General features: G+C 35.3%; 1 long non-coding RNA gene across 1 annotated transcript in view; it reads right to left on the bottom strand.

Annotated features, from left to right (window-relative positions):
* Positions 1 to 1,557: 1,557 nt before the first annotated feature.
* Positions 1,558 to 10,031, bottom strand: part of LOC144369601 (uncharacterized) — a 368,880-nt gene continuing 360,406 nt past the window's right edge. Inside the window, exon 3 of the long non-coding RNA XR_013429392.1 lies at positions 1,558 to 1,906. This is a non-coding gene — a long non-coding RNA (uncharacterized LOC144369601). The remainder of the gene's footprint in view (positions 1,907 to 10,031) is intronic.

Here is a 10,031-nt window from a genome sequence, read left to right as displayed (position 1 = left end):
TAAGAAAAGAGCTACAAATGTGGAATGAAAGAAAACTAGAATAAACCCTGTGGTATTGTATTTAAATTGCTGATATCAGTTTACCAATGGAGAGAGATAGATAGACATCTCCAATACATGCTTAAAAACAAAATGAAAGAAGTACATTTGGCAATACCTGGATGCTGACTTATGTCAGAGCAGTGCTACTCTTGGGTATATAAGAAAGATTTAGTGAATAAATATATACCTATTTGTATGTGTGACTGTGTATGTATGTGTATGCACACATTGTTATATATTTAGAAACACTCTGTATATGTGTGCATATATACACATTCACATCTGTATTTGGGTATCTATCCCTCTACATTGATAACTATGATTAAAACTGATGTCAGCAATCTAAATACAACACCACAGGGTTAATTCTAGTTTTCTACCATTCCATATTTGTAGCTCTTTAGTTACAATGAAAAGGCTAGGCATAATTCTTTGACGTATTTGTTTGTTTGATCAACACCCTCCTACATGCAACCAGACATCTGTTACTACCTCAGCCTTGCCCCACCCCCATATGGAGAGTCCCTTCTCACCCTGTTCTGAATCCAGTGCTCCATGTTGAGCCACTAATGCCACAAGCCCTCTTGCATAGATACTCCTGTCACTGATATCCTGCATAAGGCTGCTTTTGTTTCTGCCCCACATGTGAGACCTTCTCACCTTATTCTACCTGTCCTCCTACGTGGATGCTCTCCTTATTCTGTTCATTTGTCAATGCCCCACAAACATTGCTGCCTCCACCCTGCCTTTCTGGGATGGTACCCCAGCTTCACCTACTTAGCTCATCCTATCTATTGGCTTTTGGCCTGATTTTTTTTTTCAGGAAGAATAGTGTTATGTTTGGAATATGAAGTGTCCCCCAAAGATTTCTGTGTTGAAGGCAGCAGTCTTAAGAGATGTGAATTTTTTTTTTTTTTTGGAAGTGATTAGATCACTTTCTGAGGGCTCTGAGCTCATCAATACATCAATCCATTGAGGGATTCATGGCTGAATGAACCCTGGAGAGGTGCTAGAAACTGTTTAGACACACAGAATCTAGTTGTAGCAGGTGGGTTCTTGAGGGCATGCTCTGGGGGACTATACTTGTCCTCAACCCACTGTTCTCTCTCTGACTCCCTACTGCCAATTTCCCTCCACCTCATCTTCTCAGGTCCAAAGCAATGGAGCCAGCCAACCGTGGACTGAAATCTCTGAAACTGTGAACCAAAATAAATATTTCCTTCATTAAGTTGTTTTTCTCAGCTATCACATCAATGAAAGCTGATTAACACAGACAATGAAGGGAAAAAAAAGAAAGAAAGAGAGGAAGAGGAAGAGACAGAGAAAGGGAATAACAATAGATTTTTAAAGACATGTCCTGTCGGGACACATGACTAAACCAGTCAGGGTCACTCCAGGTAGACTGGGATGGCACAAAGTAATGACACACAGAAAGAGAAATACGTTTTTCTTTGGGTAAACCAGCTGCCACAAAGGAGGCAAGGCAAGCAAGAAAGAGAAAGAGCACATCTCCAACCAGGTTTTATTGGGAAGAAGCCATTCAAATAAGGCAAGGGGTCAGGTTTCAGGGGGTGGAGTTTACCTTTGTGATGTCTGGCAGGTCAACAGGTTGACTGATATCTTGGAAGGCTATACCCATCTCATGTGCAGTGTGATGATCAAAGGCAGGCTAAGTGAAAGGGACACATATATGCACAGCCCAGACAGAGCTTCATCGTCAGTCCAGTCTGCTTTGTATGCTCAAGATGCTTACAGCTCACACAGGAAGCCCACAGCTGGCTTGCCACATCTCCACATTCCCATTGCTCAGAGCTTTGGGGCGCTCAGCTCCAGTGTGGCAACTCCCATCAATGTCCCATACATCCTTAAAAGCAAAATGAAATGAAATAGATATGTCTGGCAATAGCTCTCACCATTTTAAAATTCCACAAATTGCACACTTTGCAGACATTGACATGTTCTATCACAAAGTAATAGGGCCAGTGCAACACTTCTAAATGGTTCAAGAACTACCAAGAAAAAATACACATAAAGTTTTTAAACACTGTGTTAATCTTTAGGTTCTGCTTGAGTTCAATTTAAAAAGCCCTAGATAATCATTTTGACATGAGTCCCACATTCAGCAAGAAAATATTTTAGGGTAGAAAATTCGTGGATAGAAACAGATATTACCAAAGTTATTGACAGATGGGGCTTGAGGTTTAAGACTGGTTGAAACAGTGTTAAGAATGGATTCTGTAGCCAAGTGTCTTGGTTCAAATCCTGGTTACAATGGTCAAAAATCTTGTTGTATAACTTTAAGCAAATTAATTAAACATTGTTGTGTTTCAAATATCTTCCCTATAAAAGGGAAACAATAGTGGTAACTAGCCCATCAGGTTGTTGTGAAGACTAAATGAGATTGAATATGCATATTGTTGATTATGTAAGTGTTCACTGTTATTATTGAGATGGGGTAGGGGATTGGCTATTTTCTGAGTGTCTGCTAGTATTAGGAAGGGAAGCTTGTCAGCTCAAATGCAGAAGCTGAATAGGAAAACAAAGTTCCTAGAAGACTAGATCTATGAATATAGATAAATACAAGTCTGGAAGCTACATCAGAAGGAAAGCTGTATTCAGACAATTCATGCAGGAAAGTTTAAATAGTATAACAATTTTGAATCAGGAATTTTGTTGCTGTCTGCTTATAGAGGTAAAGAAGTGAAAAACATTGGGAGTTCTGTGCTGGATTTGCCAAGGATAAGCATGTTTCAGGCAATTAAAGCTGTATTTTCTAACATTGGATAAACTGTAATTATCAGCACTTAGAATCCAATCAAGTGGCTTTGTGATACTTTGCTGGCACAGAGTTACTGCTATTTTTACTTTCCAATCCCAAAGTTATGCATAAATTAATGTTTAGGTTTAAAGTTTTTGAAAGAAAAGATAATTTTCCGGAGGTTACAATCTTATAGCTTATATTTAAAGGAGAACAAATAAAGTATCACTCATTATTTATCATATCTTCTTTCTTCTACCCTACTCCACACAGTACTTTTGGGGAGTCCAGAAAGGAAAAAAAAAAAGTTGTACAGAGAAATTTTTGGATGTATTCAGAATCTGGTTCCACTGTTTTACTTACATGTGTGTGACTTTGAGTAAATCAGGGCTCAGCTGCATTTCTGCAATTACACATACCACAACTGGTTTTATAAGAGTAATAGACATAGAATATCTCTTGACATTGTACAATATCTGGCCTATAATATGTAGTAACATAAAGATAGCAGTAATGTCCTCTATTCAAAAATAAATAAGTTGACTTTCAAGAGCATATCTCAAAGTATATTAGACATTTAGAAACATTTGGAGATTTAGTACTCCTGTGCGATTTGTGGATAGGAACAGAGCCATCAGACCAATTTATATATCCAGTTTAGCTCAGTTATGTGCCTTACCTTCCAAAAATTAAAGCTTTGTGTTGATACATGTATTTTATTCTTTTTATATTAACAGACCTCCATTACTAAGTCCAAACAATGTGGATCTTCAAAATGTACAACAGAGGTGACAAGATCATCATAATAGCAGGGAAATTGATAAGGCAGATGCTGCATGCATTGTAAGTCTTTCTAAGGTTACCCTGACCTTTGATGTATCTTTACTTTTTAATTTCAGGAGGCAGTCAGCATATTTTTATTTAATCCAATGGTGGTCAGTAACAGTGAAAGTAAAATAATCATGTAAATCAAAAAGATCATTTAGGTTGTCTGGAGGGAAAACATGTTATTCGGTAGGATGACCTTCTCCCTTCATTGTTTACAAGGATTCAGGCTCTGATCTTCCAACAGGTTTCAACACAGAATAATAGTATTATCTATCAGCGACCAGATCTCCTGATTGCAAGCTTTATGGGTAGCACCCAGCTTGTGACAAACCAAGATGTCAGGCACTAGTGGGAAAGTGATGAATCCTAGCAAGAGAGCTTTAGCAGGTGTGAGAGGATGTGTCTTCCAGAATGGAGGGAGACAACTGAGACTAACATTATCCTCACATTCCTTCACTGCTTTCTAATACCTATCAGACAGTGAAGATATAATCTCTTCCCTGAAAGCAGTTGCAGTTAACCTTCATGGAACAGCACATGAACAAATGGATCTTATTATCCGCACTGAAACTGGAGTTACTGACCAAGGACGTAACAAGTACTGAAGTGGGTTATCCTTCTGCAGGAGGGACCCTTATGTTAAAACTTTTATCTGGATATTCAAAGGATTTCTTTTCTAGTTGTTTTAAGTAAAACTCTGCACTGTACAGTAAATTCCCACTAGTGCAATCACCCCAAGTACTCACTAAATCATTTGAACTTTTACCATCCAAGGATGAATAGATCAATAGCACTCTAGTTAATTGAAGGTTTATAGCATATTAATTAGTCAGTACTGCTACTGTAAGATGCTATTTCAAAATCTCAGAGTCTTACAAAACAGACATTGATTTCTATTTCTATCTCATATTGGTGGCCATGAATTAGTTATTCCATGTGTCTTTTAGTCCAGTAAGGAGTAGCTCATATTTGAAACATAATGTTTCTATAACAGAGAGAAATAAGTGGATGAGGCACATGTCATACCCACTCATATTCCTTTAGCCACGACTGGTTACTGGGACACAAACAACAACACTATGGAGACTCAGATTTTTTCCAACGAAAATACTAAAAGCCACAAGTGAAATGCATAAGTCTCCTACAGATAAGAAATATTTTTGAATAATAATATAATTCATAAAAATATATTCTTTAAATTTTATTGGTTTCAGCCTTGTCAAAAGTATTCATTTCTCAAAATCAAAAATGGACAAGCAGTTTGAGATCTTTTTTTATACTTTAATCAGATTTGGGGGATAGAACAGAAGGAATCATCTGATTAAAGTAACCAAGTTACATTTTACAGTTAGAATTATTTTCATGTGAAAAAAATAAGATGTAGTTTATAGACTTGTTAAGAAAATTGTAATTAGTAAAATTCTAAATTATTGGATATAGAGTACAACGTACATCAATAAATGTTATTTCCCACCTGCTTTCTTACACGTGGTCAGTTAAATGAACATTTCTAGTCCCCAATCCCTTCAAAATAGATTAGGTAAGCAATATACAGCAAATGAAATACTTGAATACATTGTATTGGGACACAACAATGGAAATAAAGCCTGAAATAATATACTGTCTTCAAAATTCATATGTGTGGCCTTTCATATGTTTTTCTTACAAAAGAAAATGAGAAAAAAAAATGGAGAGAGAACATAGTACTAAGCCAGATGGCATAGGTTTCAGGCCATATATGTGATCCTTTTTTAATTAAAACATTTAGATCATTGGACAATAAGCTTGAAATACTGCATTTGGAATAATACTGTTATTATTTAAGAATTGAATGAATACTGAACACAATATTGAATTTAAACTTCTTTCTTTACTTCTTTAGCTCAAAAAAAGTAAGTCCTTCTCTAAGCTACTTTCTCAAAAGGAATTTATAACAAGATTTATTTAGGACATAGCATTTTAAAAAAATGCTTTGCTTAGTGCATTATAGTTATACATAATAGGTGGGTTCATTTTGACATAATCATACATTTAATTACTCTATTTCAGTCCCCAGTGCCTCCTTTATGCCTCCTCTCCTCCCTCCCCAAATTCCCCTTCCTCTGCTCTACTGATCCTCCTTGCACTCTTTGTTCCCAAATGTTTGTAGAAAAGAATCAATATAAAGATAATTTTTAAAATCTGGACTTGGATGTGATGGGTTATTATGCAGGATTATATGACACTTCATGAAGGACAGTGACCAAAACGGATTTAACATTCTCTTCAGAGGGACCAAACTTTAGACAGACTTCATAACTATGGTTTCTGACCTGCTTTGTCCCCAGAGCACTTACTTTAGAAAATGTGCCACTGTGAACTCCTTTCTATGCTCTTTTGATGTGTAAATCTTCTCCCCACTTCTTCCCAGTTTTATAGCCTCGGACTATGTTTCTCAAAGACCTGAGAGCTATCTATTTGAAATGTACTCATCCAGAAAGGTCCAACCCTTAACCCTCAATCCCTATGGGAGGCTAAAATCTAGCTCCCATAGTGCCAATTAGTAAATGCAGATGGCCTAATCACCCTAACCAATTTCCCTCATTTAATGTCCTCAAGCTCTCCCCAGCCTTTTGTTTCAGGACAGCAAAATTCAATTTCTCTTCCCTACTGCAAAAATCTTGACCTCTACTTTAGTAGTCTTGGATAAATCTTCCTCGCCTATTTAACCCCATCCTGAGCTCATTTTTCTTTGTCAGAACTAATAACTCAGTTCTAGATTGTTTAAATGCAACTCTAACTACTGACAAGGAAAAAAAATATATTAAAACACTTCTTGAAGATTTTAAATTCCTTGAATGGTAGGCCCAGAGCAAAACGACTTTTAGGCTCTACCTGTTGCACGGAATTACTGCTTAGTCTTGGATCCTTTGTTTCACGTCCCCCAAAACACCAAACTCTGAAAGTGACATCATTTGCTTCAGTGTGACTCACACTTCAGGAAGCAGCCAAAGAAAATTAAATTTACTAGAAGCCACCCAAATGCTGTTTCGCTGAATCAGTGTGTGGCAGAATAATACTGAGACGCAAATCCATTTTCCATTTTAGAAAGACAAGGCTTCTGTAATGAGATGGAGTGCAGAAAGCAGCATTATCATATATTGTCATTGAAATATATTTCCCTGGTGGTTTTTCCCCAAAAAAGTATGAAATTGAGATAGAAAATAAAACAGGTGATACTGTAGACAGAGGTTAGTGAATACGAATCATCTGAAATATGTGACTTGCTAAACCCACTGCTGGTTTTCTGATTGATGGGAATTCAGATTATGTCTATGGAAGTCCTGCATTTCCAGTGATGATGGTCTGAGCATGTGAGAGATTCATTTCAGCTTTACTGTTTGAATCCATAAGAAAGAGAGGAAGCAACAAGTACGTGGAGATTGAGAGTCATGCCAACTAAGTAAGCATAGAGTTTTCTGTGTGATATGATTGCTTTTCGTTGCCATTTTTATTTTGGTTGGCTATGTGTCTTATGTTTTTATTTATTCTCCTATTTCTTATTTACCCCTTTCTTTTTCATTAAATGAATCCAGTATGATGTTTTGATAGCCATCCTAAACTTTGGTGGATTAACTTATGCCTACCCCTTGAATAGTAGGCTAGGCCTACTGCAAAACCAAGTTGCATCCCAACCCTGATGCCAGAATAATAGGCATGAGTTTTTTAGAAGGGATAGAAAAAGGGGAAAGGGCACACTCAAGGAAAAGAGTGGGTCCTCTCAGAGAGAAAAGGGGCAGTTTATCTCTCCAGTCTAATTGGGGGTCTCAGGAAAGTTTCCAGAAAGTCCCACTCTGGTCCATCTCTTGGTTTTAGACTGACAGCAGAGTGAGAGCTGACTCTCAAGTCCCCACTGTGTTTGACAACTCTAGGTCACTTTGACTAATGCTCTTTCCAATTGGAACCTGTTCTTACAGATTTGATGGCTATCTCTCTAAATTCTGGGGTCTCTTATGTATAAAGGTCAAAAAAGTCCTCCACTTCAGAGTAACTTGTGTTTTTTTTATTAGCATTTTAAGTCTTCATTTCTCTTGCAAACAACAGTTGATTAGCTGAGGAATGTAACATATGCTGTTAACTTAAACCAGCAGCTGCTACAGGCAAATTCCCACCCCACCCCCTTTTTTTAAGAAAGCATGTGGGGGTCAGCACAATAGACCCAGTTTATAGAATTTTTTCCCTTAACCTCATGTTCCCACCACTCTTATCTGTCCATTCCCTGTCAGTTGTTATTATGTAACAGTTACTTATTTAGGCCAAGAGTTTGCTAATCAAAATTACCAAGACAATATGCTAGTTAGGCAGAGATACCCAACTAAATCTCTATGAGTCTAATGAAAATACACAGTTTGGAATGACTATCCAAAAGTCCACTTTATGCAAGATTTTACTTGTATTTCATTATGCATAATTAACAATGATATTTATTATTGTGACAAATGTTATTCAGTTTTCCCCTTTGTCATCGAGTGAGTGCATCTATTATGAAAAGAAAAACGTAAATAAATCAATCACATAAGATAAATATCTAGTTTAATAATAGTGATTATAATATTTAATCATTACAGCACTTAGAATCACTTATGTGTAATAAAAAAAGATAGTTTTCTCTGGGTCAAATTGGTTGATTGCACCTTGCCTTTGAATTAATTTAGAGAGATGTCTCGATTAGAGTTTGATTCCATGAATATCTAACTTGTTCCAATGTGCCACAGATTACTCGAATCTGAAAGAGATATAGTCTCATTTTTATCTCATTTCTGGAAAAAAAGTATAGTTTATGAAAATAAAAAGAACAAATTTTCAAGCATTTTGTTCTTGTACTATAACAAAACTGCATAGAAACACCACCCACATATAAAGACACACAGTCTATCATTTTTCAAGATTACACATTTTTCTCCTTTCCTCAATTGCATATACTGACACTTTGGAAAATGAAGCCTTTTGGATCACTATTATCCCTACCATTTTAGCAACAAGATTATTAATTCACCTGTAATGTGAGTGGAATTGATGTAATGAAAGCAGGTTAGTTAACTAGCTGCTATTTTAAAGTCAAATTCTATTCATAGTCTACACAAATAAAATGTCTCCTGAAATTTGATGAGCAGCATATATTTATACAAAGAAATAAAATAATATGAATTTCATTACAAGCTGTGGATTTTCAATTGGAGAAAATACATTTAAGAATTTAACATTTTGCAATGGTAAACTTTTTATCTATATATATTCCTGTATAAGTTCATCATTCAGATTTCCCTGATCAAAAATCACAATTAACATGTTGCAATGTTTAATATTCAAAGGAATTGGCCAACCTTCCAATCCTTCTTCAATTAATATTGATCTATTTTGATAAAAAAAATTCTGGGGGCTGGGTTGTGGCTCAATGATAGAGCGCTCGCCGAGCACATGCAAGGCCCTGAGTTCAATCCTCAGCACCACATAAAAATAAACAAAATAAAGGTATTGTGTCTAACTATAACTAAAAAATAAATATTTTTTAAAAATCTGGTTTTAATGTTCTTCAATATAGTATTGGTATTTTAAAACACAGATCTAGAAAATTTTCTAGTTAAATCTGTTATTTTTATATTTTATTTTTCCTTCAATATTGTAAATACTTATGTTTTCTATAAAATGTTTTAAATTTGTATTTTGTTTTGGCAGTCACAATATTGAATGCTCTTAATGATTTGCAATCGACTTTCTTGTTTGGATTTCCTAGACAGGCAATCATATCAGTATCAAATACAGATAGGTTGATGCTCTCTTAAAGAATATTTATCCATTTTATTTTAATTTCTTATCTTCACACATTGATTAAAACTTCCTGAAGGAAATGTTAATGATAGTGCTAGTGGCTTTCTTGTCTTATTTCTAATTTATCTGGGAATGATTTGGTATTTTATCATAAACAAGGGTAGAGGCATTGTTTTCTTATGAACATCATTGTGTTCACTCAATGATTTTGTGTTTCTATTTGGCCTGTGGCTTAATTTTTACTCATAAAGAACATTAGTTTTCATGAAATTATTTTTGGGTATGGTTATATATATATATATTAAAAATTATATATATATAATTATTTATAATTTTTAATATGTTGAAATAAATTAATGGCTTTCAAATGTTGTTCTCTATTTCTAAACAATACTGCTAAATTGTAAGACTGCTAAAATTCATTTTATTTAGGTTTACAAAATTTGAATTTAAGCACTATGTTTGCCACATGTTTATTACTATTTTTCTGGAATGTTTTTCTTTCTGTATGCAAGGGAGTGGATTAAACAGGGCATGGGTGTATTTTCTCCTTAAGTATCCTGAAGAATTTATACATGAAACCCAATTTGCATCT

Source organism: Ictidomys tridecemlineatus, chromosome 12 (assembly GCF_052094955.1).
Source record: "Ictidomys tridecemlineatus isolate mIctTri1 chromosome 12, mIctTri1.hap1, whole genome shotgun sequence".
In the NCBI taxonomy this organism is placed as follows: Eukaryota; Metazoa; Chordata; class Mammalia; order Rodentia; family Sciuridae; genus Ictidomys; species Ictidomys tridecemlineatus.
Note: the sequence above shows the minus strand (reverse complement) of the source record. Positions and strands in the feature narration are given on the sequence as shown.